Here is a 16,040-nt window from a genome sequence, read left to right on the forward strand (position 1 = left end):
ACAAATTACAACAAACCATAAAAAGACCATTGGTGTAATTTACTCTAGATTTAAACTAATATTTAGTTAAATACAAACCTAATAAATTGTTTTTTTAATATGTTCAGAAGGTTTCTTTGAATTTATAAAAAAGAGCTATTGATTTTTTTTTTTTTTTTTTTTAATCTTGTAGTGTGGGAAGAAGTTTCTTTTAGAGTTAGATTTTTCCATTATTTCTAGATATCTCTAGAAACGAATGATGTAACAAGACTTAGAAAAAAGGAAAACAATAAGTCTTTTTCCAGTCACTTTAATTATTTACTCAAAAATAAAAAAAATAAAGTAAATAGAGTCATAGCTATTGGTAATTTAAAACTTTAAATTACAATTAGAGATGCTGTTCCAAAATATCATATGTTTTTATAAAACTCGCAATCAAGCTTTATACTTTAAAGAACTCAACTCAATTCAAAATTTAATTGGTCTTTTAAAAATGATTTGACTTGATTATCTTTTACAAGTTATATTAGAAAATATGTTTTAAGTATAAAAATACATGCAGGGCCGGTCTGGAAAAATGAAATATTCTTAAAGGCTCAGGACGAACAAGAAAAAAAAGGATCCTTATATTTATTATAATTTTGTATTTTTAAATAAAAATATATAATAAAAAAAATTGGGTCATATGCAGCTGTCCACTTTGCCCTCTCTAAACCCTCCATGAATGCATGATTAATAAAATCTCAAAAAAATTATTTTATAAATTAATGAGTTAATTATTTTCAACATATTACATATTTCAATATCATCATATAGTTGTATTTTCGCACAACATACAGTTATATAAATCTAAAATTACAACAAATCTACAACCACTTAAATAAGGATGTGTTTTTCCATAACATTTGATTTATATTGTACTTTTGTATAACCCAATTTACATGTCTTATATCCTTGTCCGACGGCTAGCCTCCATAAAATGTTTTCAACAATTGCTTTCCAAAATTTTAACTTTAAAATATTATATAAATACGCCTAAAAGATTCAAACTTCAATCACCTACGGTCATTATCATATCCATTGTGTTTGGTTATATTCGTAAAGGCAAAAGGATAATGTTTTTAGACTTTACCTAATTGCTTTGTAAGCTAAATTCTACATGAACTTATGGATAGCTATGGAAATCAGAACAGAAAACTACAAAACATTCTTATCCTAATAATGAAGTTTAAAGTGGATTCCATTATGAAAGTTGGTGTAAATTAAATAATAATTCAATAATTAATATAGAGGAAACTTATATTTATTATGACGGCTTTGTAGCTTTGTATAAAAGTGATAGAGTAGGGACAACTAAGAAAACAAAATCAAGTTGATTCGAATTTCATGGTGTGTTCACTGTGGTGGATATTCTATAGTTCTACTTCTCGTGACGTCAGTTTAGAATTTTTATCTATGATAAAATAAAAAGAAACCATAATATATATATATATATATATATATATATATATATATATATATATATATATATATATATATATATATATATATATATATATATATATATATATATACACACACACACACAAGGAGAGAGAGAGAGAGAGAGAGAGAGAGAGAGAGAGAGAGAGGCGGGATCAATGACGAACTCCATTGAATGAGCGAACCAGCAAATCGACCAAATCAATAATTGAGGTTAGACTAAGAAGTTGTTTCAGGTTCTGATTACTTGCAAGTAAAGGAAAAAATCAACAAACATTATGAAATCATTTTTTGATTATATAGATTGAAACCGTATTAATTTCAAGTAAACTTAAAAAAAAAAACTTATGCATATGATTGATGCATTGCTCTTTTTTCTATTTGTTTCACATTTAGTGCAAATTGACTAAATTTGATGAAAAATCTTTGAATATGGACTACAATCGTTCTGTGTCTTGTTGGTTTATATAGAAATCGGAAGATGTTACATTTGGAATTCGGCATATGTAATATGAAGCTGAAGTAAATCAAGTTGATGATAGTTGTATAATTTGCATTAGATCATTAGGAGCATAATTGAAATGAAAATTTAATCCATAAAAACTATGCATCAGTTAAATGCATAATTATAATAATAAATATGTAACAAAAGTTCTCTAACGTTAAATGATTTTGCATATGAAATATAAAATAAGAATCGAATTCAACATATATTATCTAAAATTTGATTGTATAATCAAGTTGATAAGAGTTACTTCATTTACATTAAAATACCATTTTCTTTTTTAAATCTTTTACTTTATACATTAAACTTAGAAGCTTTGATTGTATGCATCGTACTTACTCTGGTAACTTGTTAATAAGATGTATCATTATGGTCTTGTTATGATATGGAATTGTAATCATTTGGATAATGTCAGGATAAAGTTGGCTCGTTGTAATAACATTTTTTGTTGGGTCATATGTTATGTGGACGATTTTATCCCTATGATAATCTTTTGTCCTGTAATGGTAGTTTGGTACATGCAAATGAGAATAAATGAGTCCTATTTTAAATTGGTTATCTACAAATTATGTATTAACATGAGAGTTTTGCAAATTCAAGAATGTTAGATTCATTTACGTATGTATGTGATAATGTGAGTGTATCTGAACGTATATTGATTCAACATTATTATTTTAGCCTTAGGTGAACTGAAAGTTACATTGAGGAAAAGAATTTTATGGTCTTTTATGTTTTAAAGTTTTTGTAACATCACAAAAATCAAGGCAAAATTTTGATTTTTTAAACCATTCCAAAATCCATAAATTACACAAAAAATAGTTTCCAAAAACCATAATCATGAATCAGAGTATCCCAACTCATAAGTCACACAAAAATCCAGGATAATATGCACAATCAAGGCTTAGCCCTGCCCCTATCCTCTGAAGTACCTGAAACCATAAAATCAAATTGTAAGCCAAAGCTTAGTGAGTTTCCCCAAAGTACCCCCACATAACCATAATGATAACAACATGCATACATGATCCTTCAGCCTGACTGGACCGCCTCGCAAGTCCTACAACCTATATGTACCACTCTCCGTGACCTCGACCTAACTAGACCGCCTCTCAAGGACTATAGCCTATCCAGACCGCCGCCAGTATTTTGGCCTTAAGCACAAAGCATGACTACCTCAACCCAACAAAAAAATAACATGTCGACATATACAATAACAATCAATGACCAGCAAGTATAGGTAGTCATATAGATCTACCAATCTAACATATAACCAAAATAACATCATCCTATGTAATGTAACATCTCCCTCTGACACGTATCACAATATTGTCCGCTTTGGGCCACTCGGCACGAGGACTTCTCAGGGGGTCACCCATCCTGGTACTACTCCCGCCCGAGCATGCTTAACTGCAGAGTTCTTATGGGATCTGGTGCCCTCACGACTTTAAAACGCGTTGTGATAGGAATTGTATCCACACCCCTTATAAGAAATGCTTAGTTCTCCTTCCCAGCCGATGTGGGATCAGATCTAACCCACATAATTGTAACGTCCGGGTTTCGGGGCTAAGCATTTTTAGACGATCTAATAGTCTAAGTCAACTATTGTAACTCTTTTTGATGTAATAAAGATGAAATATTTTAATTCTATGTGAATTATGTGTATTTGTGTGCTTATTACTTTATTATAAATATATATTTAATAAAGAATAAAAATAAGCATCAAAATTAAAGTGTAAGATAAGTCCGATATCTTTACATAAAATTGTAGTGTTCGAAACAAGGATTCCGGGGATATAAAGAGCGCCGAAATCCAAGTTATAACGAAGAAGTTATGGCCCGCCGAAGTTTTATGGCAAAACCGGCACGACACCGGGAGACGTAAATAGTGAATTTACGATGGAGGACTTTTTAGCCTTAGTGATCTAAGAAAAAGTCGTAGAATATGTTAAACCGAGAAAATCCATAAAAAGAACGCCCAAATCTGACTTCGTATGAAGAAGTTATGATTTTTCTAAGATTCGGCTTAGCAATGCACGACCCGAAACTCGAATTTTAGTTTGAGCGGTTATTGGCTTACGCGACATAAATGAGAGTTGAAGATCTTATTAATAGGAACTCAATGGTAAAAAGATAGATGAAAACGGAGTCCGTATGAAGGAGTTACGAATTCTTCGTGGTCATTTAAAAGTCTAAACGCCTCCTACTGTTAAATTTGAGATCGGTCAAGAATTAGCCGACGGAGTCTAAATGAAAGTTGTAGATCCTGATTTTACCTACGCGTTGAAAAAAAATAACGTCGAAAACGGAGCTCGTATGTGAGAGTTATGATTTCTCTAAGTTTGAAGGCTGATACACGATAGGGGGTGACGTGGCACCACCATAATTGGACACGTGGCACCACCAGAAGGCCACCACATGCACCAAATCGGTGAGTAGGTCCCCCTACTCGGCGAGTCCATTAGATATTTTCACTATAAATAGAGGTTCCGGGTCTAGCCTCTTCTTCACACCTCTCGAACCTTCTTTCTCTCTCTACACTCTCTCTAAGCTCCCTAACCCCCCTAAAAGCCTAGGTAAACCCCCTAGCACTTGAAGGAAGCCCCGAGGCTCCTGGAGTCCCGAGAAAAGATCCTTTCAGCCCGGGAACGCTGCTCCGGTCGAGCCCGGTTTCCAAGGAAACCCGCTGTAAGTGAGTTGTACCTAACCTATCTTTAGTATAGCTTATGTTTTAGTATAGTAACATTATTAGGACCTTAAAATAATTATTTTGGCTATTATTATGAGTTATATAGAGTGTTGTTTAACGCTTATATAATAATAATAATAGCTAGACTATTAATTAGTCATGGTTAACGTTAGACTAAACCCTAGTGGTATTGATACTAGGTTTTATCGAGGGATAATTGTTTTGAGATAACGAAGCGCTGCTCGAAGGCAGAATCACCACCTTTTTCAGGTGAGTGCATAGTTACTGTCAGCTTACACATAGATATGAAGTATTTTATATAAATTACATGCTATGTGTGCATATTATCTGAATATTTGCTATCTATGCTGGATGAAAGTTTTTATACATGTTTTCAATGATTTAAACTGTATATGTATTTTATATCTACGAAAACGTTAGGGTAAAACATGGGTAGATGTAATAGGTGATGTGTGATAAAATGATGAGAGGCCTCGATGTTGATGCTGTTGATTCTGTCATCTAGCAGAGTATGGATGACGACCACGGACTCTTCTAGACAGTCCAGTGGAACACTAGCAGGCTCGCAACCTGTAGGTGTTGTGAACGATGTGTTCACCGGTGTACTCCATCCCCCACATGGTTGCCTTTAGGACATTTATTTCTAAGGAATCCCCTTAGCAGTAGTGTCCATCCCGATGATGATCCTTAGGCTAGGTCCCTTATGATAGGTTTTTAGGGACGTAAAGTGAGGATAACGGGAACGGGTAATCGGGTTATTGTTGATTGATGAAATTAATAAACTTATTTATTGTGGGTTGAAAACCCTATGCGCTCACCAGGCTCCCTAGCCTGACCCACTCAGTTTCTTGTATTACCAGGTAGTGGTGCATGAGCATAGATGTGATGTTTTGGATGAGGGATTACGGATATAGGCCTGTAGATACCAAATAATGTAGTAAGGCTTATATAGTACTGTTTATGCTTTTGATCTGTATCAAACATGACATCCCAAGTCTTTTAATGAAATACATTTCCTTGGAAATGCTTTTGATAAATCTTTATCATATTTTGTTTTGGGACAAATTCCGCAACACTTTTATTTAAAATGTTACTCTGATCTTCAAAAGAAAGCATAAACAAAATCGGTCTTTTCTGGCCATGAAAATGAGGATGTCACAGTTGGTATCAGAGCATTAGTTTAAGCGAACTAGGAAGTTGTAGGATTTCTAGACTTAAACTTAGAATGCTAAGCGATGATTGTGAGGTGTGAGCACTAGATTATTTTAGGAATTATGCCTAAAATGCTTTTATGTGCTAAATGCTTTGTGCCTGACATGCTATTATTTGTTCGGATCTATGGTCTGTTGTCGACCGGATCCTGAAACCTTATGTGTTTAGGATTCTAAACGTACGACTACGATATTAGAACTAGCATGTAAACGTTTCGGAGTGATAAGGACGATTTAAACGTCTATCCTAAATAAAGATCTAAATTCACCTTATTCGGTGTATAGATCAAGATGGCAAGGACCCGTAGTGGAAACGTGAATGCAAATGGGAACAGAAACCAACCCCTAGTGATTGAGCAAATACCGGTTGTGGAAGCCGCTGTTGAGCCAATAACGATGGCCGGGGTACAAGCGTTGATCCAGGCGATGTTGGATCGTCAAATGGAGGAAACCAGACGTTTGCTCCAACAAAATCGAGAGGAAGCGACTATTCAGATCGAACAGCCCGAGTTGAACGAAGGGCAGACTGAGGAAGGAAACTATAGTGGGACTATTGGTCAAGCCAACCCACCAATAGTTAGGCAAAACCACCAGGATGGAGGAAATGACGGACGTGGATGCAAATACAAGGATCTCATGGAATCCAAGCCACCGAGTCTATCTGGAAGCCTGACACCGGTGGAAGTCATGAACCGGATCTCTAAAATCGAGACGATGTTTGAGAGTTGCGAGTGTAGCAACAGGCAGAAGACCGCTCTTGCGGTTCTTCTATTGAAATCTGGGGGAAGCTACTCGCTGATTCAATGCCCAAAAGTGAAGCAAGCAAGATGTCGTGGGAGGATTTTCTGGTACAGTTGAACGGCTCTGAGCAGGATCTTCTGGAGATCAACAACGAATTCCAGAATCTGAAGAAGGGAAGAATGAGCGTTACTGAATACGCTGCAAGCTTTACTGAGAAAATGAAGCTTGTTCCTCACCTCGTCCCAACTGAACTCTCCAAGGTTAACAAGTTTGCACTTAGATTACCAGCGGACTTCGGTCCAATATGGTCAAGCAAACTACCACTCTGAAAGCCGCCATCTGGGTTGCTAAGAATGTGGAGACCCAGATACAAGAGAAGGGTTTGGAGAATGCGGAGGTGGGAGAGAAAAGGAAATTTATTGGATCCTCTAGGTCTAGTAAGAAGGGTAAATTCTCAAAATCTGGTTCAAAAGGAGGAGGAACCGAAGCAAAATGGTGCGAAAAATGCGAGAAGAAGCACCAGGGGAAATGTGATGGAGGAGTCACTTGTTTCAAATGCGAAAGCCTGGGAACTATGCCAACGAATGCACGTTCACCTAGAAGTTTTGTTATGAGTGCAATGATGAGGGGCACATTTCAAAGGTTTGCTCGAAGAAGAAGGAGGTAGGACGACCCAACATACCACCGAAGCTGAAGGCAAGAGCCTTCCAGATGACGCTCGAGGCTGCAAAGGAGGCAGCAGACGTCGCTTCAGGTACCTTTCTTGTAAATGGTTTGCCTGCAAATATACTATTTGATTCCGGAGCCAACTACTCCTTTGTGTCGCATAAATTTGGTGGGAAATTAGCATTGCCTGTAGAAAAACTTGATAATGCCCTGATTGTAGAAGTTGCCAGTGGCAAATTCGTACCTATTAGTAATCGTATTAGGAACATCGTCATCGACCTAAACGGAAACGAATTCCACGAGGAGCTATTACCCATAGAGCTAAACGGTTTCGACATCGTTTTGGGTATGGATTGGCTTAGCGCCAACGATGCTGAGATCCAATGCCGAAAGAAGATAGTAAGGGTAAACCCACCCGCAAAAAGAACCATTTATGGTGTACGGGGACAAACACAGAGTGAATTCTAGAATCATCTCCCTGATGAAACCCATGAAATGTTTGTCCAAAGGATGTGCATCATACTTGGCATTCGTAATCGATGCTAAGAAGGAGAAGAAAGAGGTGCAAAATATACCGGTTGTGTGTGATTATCTGGAAGTCTTTCCCAAAGATCTTCCCGGATTAGCACCTGATAGACAAGTGGAGTTTCGTGTAGACTTGTTACCAGGAACAACACCGATAGCGAAAGCACCATACCGATTAGCACCAACGGAGATGAAGGAGCTTATGACGCAACTTCAGGAGCTGTTGGACAACGGTTTCATTCGACCTAATTCATCACCCTAGGGAGCACCGGTGTTATTCGTAAAGAAGAAGGATAGAAGTATGAGAATGTGTATAGACTACCGAGAGCTGAATAAGGCAACTGTGAAGAACAAGTATCCATTGCCGAGGATCGATGACCTATTCGATCAGCTGCAAGGTTCGAGCTACTTCTCAAAGATCGATCTTAGGTCAGGATTATTGGATAAGGTGTCTAAGTCCATAACTATTTCTGGTAAATACTTGACCCGACCCGGCATGGTCTATTTGGGTTGCATGGCACCATGCAATTGAATAAACTAAATGAGAGAAATAACACATATGGTTTATTAATATATTATAAGTTCTAATATATTAATAATATTATTTAATTAGTTTTGATCTAGAATTAATTTAGAATTAATTAAGTGATCAAAAGATAACTAATTAGATATATGGGTAGATTATGTAAATCTTCCATATCTTATATAGTGGGCTAGGAGGCTCCATGGATTGTCAAGTTGGGTTCCACCCATAGGATGCTCCATGGAGTTAACCCATGGATCAAGAAATGAAGAGTCATGGAACTTTAGGGTTTACCTAATGTAACACACTATATAAGCAATGTAACTCTCCCCAAAATCGGCTACATAAAGAAACAAGAGGGCTTGGCCGATTTTGCATGTGTTAGAGTATTCTCTCAAGTTTATTCTTTGCATTTGGTGTTGTGTGAAGCATTTGAGGCATCACACTTGAGGTGCTAGGCTCACAAGGTTTCAAGGAACACTTACAACAAAAAGGTATGTAGTTCTATCTATTATTCAAGTTAAAATTGTTCCCCATGTATGCTAGATAGGATCATAGCCTTGGAAATCAACTTTGCATGATAATTAGACAAACATAGATCCAAGGTTATTAGGGTTGCATGTACACTTAGGAAGTGTTAGAATGCTCAAAACCTAATAGTGGTATCAGAGCCTAGGCTTGTTTGTTTGTTATTTGTGCTAAATAGTTGAAAAAGTCGATTTTGTGCAATCTGCCTGATGAACTCGCCGAGTCCATGGGGGGACTCGCCGAGTTCATGTGAATCTTTAACCTACTTGCCGAGTAGGTTCATGCACTCGGCGAGTAGGAGCCTCAGAATGCAGATTTTCGACTTTAGTTGCTGGAAATGGACTAGAAACATTACCCTAAACTGTTTTGGTACTTGAAAACTTGTTTTAGATGGTGTAATGTCTTTGCTAATCCATTTACAACAACAACTTATTAAAATTACAAAGTTTTAAGTGTAAGTTTTGATTCATGATAGTGTTCATATTCATGTTCTTGATCTTATGATGTTTAGATGATCATAGGAATTGTTTGTAACCTATGTGGTAGATTAATTCTTGATCATTATGTGTTTTAATGGAGTCCATAACTTGTCCTCAAGTTATGGAAAACCAAAAGTCACTTTGCTTTAAAACCATTAAAAGAACACATCGGTTATAAAAATGAAGAGTCTTCATTTTTAATACCCTAATAAACTCATAAGTTACAAGAAATGAAAAGTTTTGAAAGTTTACAAAAGTTGCCCTCAAGTTTTGGAACAAGTAAAGCCTTGATTAAAACTTTAGTTCCAACCCTTAGAATTTTAAAAGGTAAAATTCAACCCTTATACTTATAATATTATAAGTTAATAATATATATATATATATATATATATATATATATATATATATATATATATATATATATATGTATAAGATCAAAGTCGTCTTACTGCTAGTACGCCTCATTCACGAAGCCGGTCTATAAGGTGGGTATAAGTTTGTTGCCTATAAAATGGCAACTTAATGGGTGTCCACTCTCACCCACCGCTTGTTTGACTGGTGGAGGGTCGTTAGCCGAACGGGTAAGACAAGGACTTATAAATTCTCATTAAAAGTATGATGAATATTATAAAGTAACTAAATGTTTTATTAAATTCCCAATATTAGTTACTTTAAGAAAAATGTGAATAAGGTGCTAATCCATGAAATTACACTTTACACTTTGTCTAAGTCGTTAGTGGAGCGTGTGTGGTTAACCGACACATTAACTTGGACTTAACAAGGTAGGTAAAGGGTGACTTAATATTTATCATAGTATCGATGGAGCGTGTGTGGTTAATCGGCACATCGATTGAGGGGTAATACATTAAGGGTACCAAGTAATTTGCATGGTTACTTCACACCTCATTTTGTGATCCTCGGCATCCCAGTCACCAAACTTAGAGGGCACACTCGAGATTGAAACATGCCTTTGAAAAAAAATTCATTGAATCTCAAAAGAATCTAGGAGTTTCTAAGAACCAAATTAAATATTTTTAATATTTCGACTTTGGTGGAAATTGGTGAATCGTCATTCACCTACCTTTCAAATATGTTATTACTTAGGTTACAGAATACCTCTTCTAAGTATAATATATTGTGATTGGGTCCTAGCCTTAATACTACATTTGGGTGTTTTATTAAGGACTATCTCTATTTCTAAACTAAACTTTTCTTCTTTTCAGATGTCTGCAAACACTGCTGCTTCTGGCTCTAATCCTAATGGCTCCTTTTCTCTAATGAACTTGTGTGGGAAAGTCACTTTTGATGGATCCAACTTTAATGAATGGATCAGAAACATTCGAATGATTACCCGCTACGAGGACAAAGAATATGTCCTCGATAAGGAGCTTAAGGAGATTGATGAGACAGTTGCTACTCCTCAAGAGATCACTGACTTTAGGGCACATGAAAGGGATGCCACCAAGGTGGCATGCATCATGACGGCCACTATGACAGCCGACCTCCAAAAGTCCTACGAGGACTACTACCCGTTTGAAATGCACCAAGATTTGATGGAAAGATACCATCAAAGTGCACGACAAGAGAGGTATGAAATCATCTCCTCCATGATAACAACCCGAGTGAAGGATGTAGAACCCATCACGGGCCACATGCAGAAAATGCAAAGATTTGTGGACCGCTTGCTGAAGATTAATGTGAACTTCCCCGAGGAGCTAGTAATAGATATTATTTTGCACTCCTTACCTTCATGTTATGATCAATTCCGCATGACATACCACATGAACAAGGAAGAGGTCACTCTCAGCAAACTTCAAGGACTCTTAAAGACCGCGGAAAGTGGTCTTAAGAGTAAGGCGGTTGTTACTACTCCTACTTCGACCAACTCCGCCCCTGTCTTGGCAATCGGGAAAGGACGAGGGAAGAAGAGAAAGAGTTCTTCGAAGGGTACCAAGGTTAGGAACCTTGATGGCTCTTCTTCAAATGGAACCAAGAAAGGTTTCATCACTCCTTCTTCTGACCCAAAAGAGGCTGAATGCTTCTATTGCCATGAAAAGGCACATTGGAAGCGTAACTGTCCAAAGTACCAGCAAGATATGAAGGATGGGAAAGTTAAACCCAACCATGCAGGTATTTACACTATCTTATCTAATAACTCACCCCATTCTAACTCATGGGTCCTTGATACCGGTTGTGGTATTCATATATGTTCTGATTTGTAGGGACTAAGAAGAAGTGAGAATGTGGAGCAAGAAAGAATAAACTTGATCATGGGAAACAGGAAAGCTTCACATGTCACCAAGATTGGAGTTTATACTTTATCGCTAAGTAGTGGGTTTAGTTTAGATTTGAATAAATGTTGTTATTTGCCATAAATGGCAAGAAATATTATTTCCTTTCATGCATTGTATAAACAAGGTTTCACCTTTTCATTTGATAATGAAGTTGGTTCAATTAATGCTTTCTTTAATAATGTTCTTTATTTTAAAGCACTACCTAGTGATGGCGTATATGAAACTGTTTCTGTGGTTGATAACTTAGGAAATAATGTATTGTGTGTTGATTCTGTTAATAATAATAACTTGGATAAAGCATCACTATGGCATTGTCGTCTTGGACATATAAGCAAGAAACGCATAGGCCAATTCCAAAAGGATGGAGTCTTGGAGTCATTTGACCTAAAGTCTGATGATAGTTGCGAATCATGCTTACTTGGAAAAATGACAAAGTCACCCTTCACAGGTTCTTGTGAGAGGGGTGAAGGTTTGTTAGATCTTGTGCACACGGATGTGTGTGGACCATTCAAACATGCCACAAGGGATGCTAATCGTTATTATTTGACTTTTACTGATGATTATAGTAGGTATGGATATTTCTACTTAATAAAGCATAAGTCAGAGACTTTCGAAAGGTTTAAGGAATTTACACAGGAACTCGAGAATCAATTGGGCAGGAACATTAAGATGCTTCGATCCGATCGAGGTGGTGAGTATCTTAGTTCAGAGTTCCTCGACTATCTTAGGGAATGTGGGATTGGCTCACAATTGACACCTCCCAGGACACTGCAGTTGAATGGTGTGTCTGAGAGGCGTAATCGAACCTTGTTGGATATGGTTCATTCCATGATGAGTCGAGCTTCGCTACCAATCTCATTCTGGGGGTATGCCTTAGAGACTGTCGTCCATATTCTTAATCTAGTCCCTACAAAGAAAGTTGCCAAAACTCCTCACGAGATGTGGACTGGTAAAGTATCTAAACTAGACCACATCGAGATTTGGGGTTGCGAGGCTTTTGTGAGGCGCGAGTCTCATGATAAGCTAGAACCCCGAAGCGAGAGGTGTATTTTCATCGGCTACCCACAAAGATCCTTTGGTTACCTCTTCTACAGACCTAGTGATAATGTGGTCTTTGTAGCAAGAAGAGGAGTCTTTCGAGAGAGAGAATTTATAAGCCAAGGAGACAGTGGGAGGCAAATTGACCTTGAAGAACTTCACGAGTCAAGTGGTAAAGGAACTTCAAAACCTAGCCCTCAACTTGAGGAGGAAACTCCTGTTGATCCAATTGATGAATCTGTACCTCTGAGGCGTTCCACGAGAGTTAGGAATACACCTGAGCATTACTATGGTTTCCATATTACTGCGGAAGGTGAGACACTTATTAGTGATGAGAAACTAGTAGGTATGGATGAACCTAACAACTACACGGAAGCCATGGCAGGCCCTGAGTCTGCTAAATAGAAAGAGGCTATGGATAGCAACATACAATCCATGTATGACAATCAAGTTTGGAACTTGGTTGAGAATGTACCAGGTCGTAAGACTGTAGGGTGCAAATGGATCTTCAAGAAGAAGACCGACATGGATGGTAATGTACACACTTATAAGGCTCGACTGGTTGCAAAGGGCTTCTCTCAAACTCCTGGAGTGGATTATGATGAGACTTTTTCTCCAATAGCCAAGATTAAGTCTATTAGGATTATGTTAGCCATAACTGCATTTCATGACTATGAAATATGGCAAATGGATGTCAAAACCGCTTTCCTTAATGGAAAGTTGACTGAAGATGTTTACATGAGTCAGCCAGAAGGTTTTGTCAGCAACGAGTACCCTAATAGAGTGTGTAAGTTTGAGAAATCCATTTATGGATTAAAGCAAGTACCTCGCAGATGGAATCTTTGCTTTAATGAGAAAGTCAAGGAATTTGGCTTTTCTAGAAGTGAAGATGAATCTTGTGTGTATGTCAAGGCTAGTGGGAGTATTGTTAGCTTTTTGGTATTGTATGTGGATGACATACTACTCATAGGAAATGACATCCCAACTCTGCAGGAAGTTAAGTCCTGGCTTGGGAAGTGTTTCTCTATGAAGGACCTAGGAGAAGCTGCCTATATTCTAGGGATAAGGATTTTGAGAAACCGGAGTAAAAGACTAATTGGAATTAGTCAAAGTACCTACTTGGACAAGGTGTTGAAGAGATTCAGCATGCAGAACTCCACGAAAGGAGAGTTACCCATCCAGAGTAACGCCAGATTGAGTAAGACACAAAGCCCAAGTACCGAGGCTGAGGTAGCAGAAATGAGTCAAGTACCTTATGCTTCAGCAATAGGCTCGATCATGTATGCAATGACGTGTACTCGACCTGATGTAGCCTTTGCCTTGAGCATGGTTAGCAGGTATCAGGGGAATCCTGGCAAGGCACACTAGGCTGCGGTAAAGAATATCCTCAAGTACCTACAGAGGATTAAGGACTGGGTCCTTACCCTCGGCAGGAGTGATGACTTGAGAGTTGTAGGGTATAGTGATGCTAGCTTCCAGACTGATAGGGATAATTTCCGCTCTCATTCGGGCTGGGTCTTTACCTTAAACGGAGGAGCAATCACTTGGAAGAGTTCCAAGCAGGAGATAGTGGCTGATTCCACTTGTGAATCAGAGTATATAGCAGCGAGCGAGGCAGCAAAGGAGGCAATATGGCTAAAGAACTTCATTGGAGACCTTGGAGTTGTACCAGCTATAAAGGAGCCGATGGAAATTTTCGGTGATAGTGAAAGTGCTGTTGCCTTAGCCAAGGAACCAAGGTATCACGGGAGATCAGACACATCGATAGAAAATATCATTTTATCAGACATCGCATAGAAGAAGGAATCCTCATGGCAAAGAGGGTATCATCGGATGAGAACCCAGCAGATCCCCTCACGAAGGGACTGAGTAGGGTTAAGCATCTCCAGCATGCTCGGAGCATAGGGCTGAAGGATGATATAAGTTTTAGTAGTTATATAAATTATGAAATTTGTAAAGTGTAATTGACATTTGATAATGAATAAAAGTTGTGTTTATTTATGAGTAAACTGTTACTATCTTTTGTCAATCGTTTACTATAATTTCTTTTGCATGTTTTGACTTCCAGAATAGTATGTTGTGGTTTCACATATTATTCAAACTTTCCACAGTCAGTCATATGTTAGAAGTAGATATAAAGTAAGATTGTCATGAAGTTGGTTGTAGGTGTCAGGATATAAGACAACACTTCATGAGTGCTCATAAGTTCTGAGTATTGGAATCAACCCACACTCACTGGAATCACTTCATGGAATTTTATCTCGAGTGATCGTGAGACGGTAATATCATATAAGTCTTCAAACCTAGAGATATGATTTGTTGCATATGAATTGATTATGCATTGATTGTACGAAAACACATTGGTAACTCGATGTTATAAAACGTGCTTTTGTGTATAATTCAACTAGTAGTAGAACAAACATATGAGTCGAAGTTTATCTGTTCCTTCTTGGATTAGAAGCTGATATTTGGGCCCCTCGATGATTTTTTTTTGACTTATGTACCGGGCCCGGTCAGAACTAAGTTGATGTGTTCAATTAAGTTCTTTGTCAAACAAATCGGAAATCGGGAAACAAACTGCTAGACAATAAGTAAGACTTTGTTCCATGTAATTGTCCGGCTGATATCTAGAACAGAAGATTATATGATCACTTATCTTAAATGGCGTATCAACATCTTCTCAGTTCCGAGAGACCTTGAAAGTGCTACAATTGCCGATCGGTTCCTGAAGTATTGCAGTTATAGTTATTAGACTTATCCAAGTGGGAGACTGTTGGATAAGGTGTCTAAGTCCATAACTATTTCTGGTAAATACTTGACCCGACCCGACATGGTCCATTTGGGTTGCATGGCACCATGCAATTGAATAAACTAAATGTGAGAAATAACACATATGGTTTATTAATATATTATAAGTTCTAATATATTAATAATATTATTTAATTAGTTTTGATCAAGAATTAATTTAGAATTAATTAAGTGATCAAAAGATATCTAATTAGATATTTGGGTAGATTATATAAATCTTCCATATCTTATATAGTGGGCTAGGAGGCTCCATGGATTGTCAAGTTGGGTTCCACCCATAGGATGCTCCATGGAGTTAACCCATGGATCAAGAAATGAAGAGTCATGGAACATTAGGGTTTACCTAATGTAACACACTATATAAGCAATGTAACTCTCCCCAAAATCGGCTACACAAAGAAACAAGAGGGCTTGGCCGATTTTGCATGTGTTAGAGTATTCTCTCAAGTTTATTCTTTGCATTTGGTGTTGTGTGAAGCATTTGAGGCATCACACTTGAGGTGCTAGGCTCACAAGGTTTCAAGGAACACTTACAACAACAAGGTATGTAGTTCTAT

At 37.4% G+C, this 16,040-nt stretch overlaps 1 pseudogene; it reads right to left on the reverse strand.

Moving 5' to 3' along the window:
• Positions 1–3,302: 3,302 nt before the first annotated feature.
• LOC111915073 (5S ribosomal RNA) lies at positions 3,303–3,420 on the reverse strand (annotated as a pseudogene).
• Between the last annotated feature and the right edge of the window lie 12,620 nt (positions 3,421–16,040).

This window comes from Lactuca sativa, chromosome 9 (genome assembly GCF_002870075.4).
Source record: "Lactuca sativa cultivar Salinas chromosome 9, Lsat_Salinas_v11, whole genome shotgun sequence".
Taxonomy (NCBI): Eukaryota; Viridiplantae; Streptophyta; class Magnoliopsida; order Asterales; family Asteraceae; genus Lactuca; species Lactuca sativa.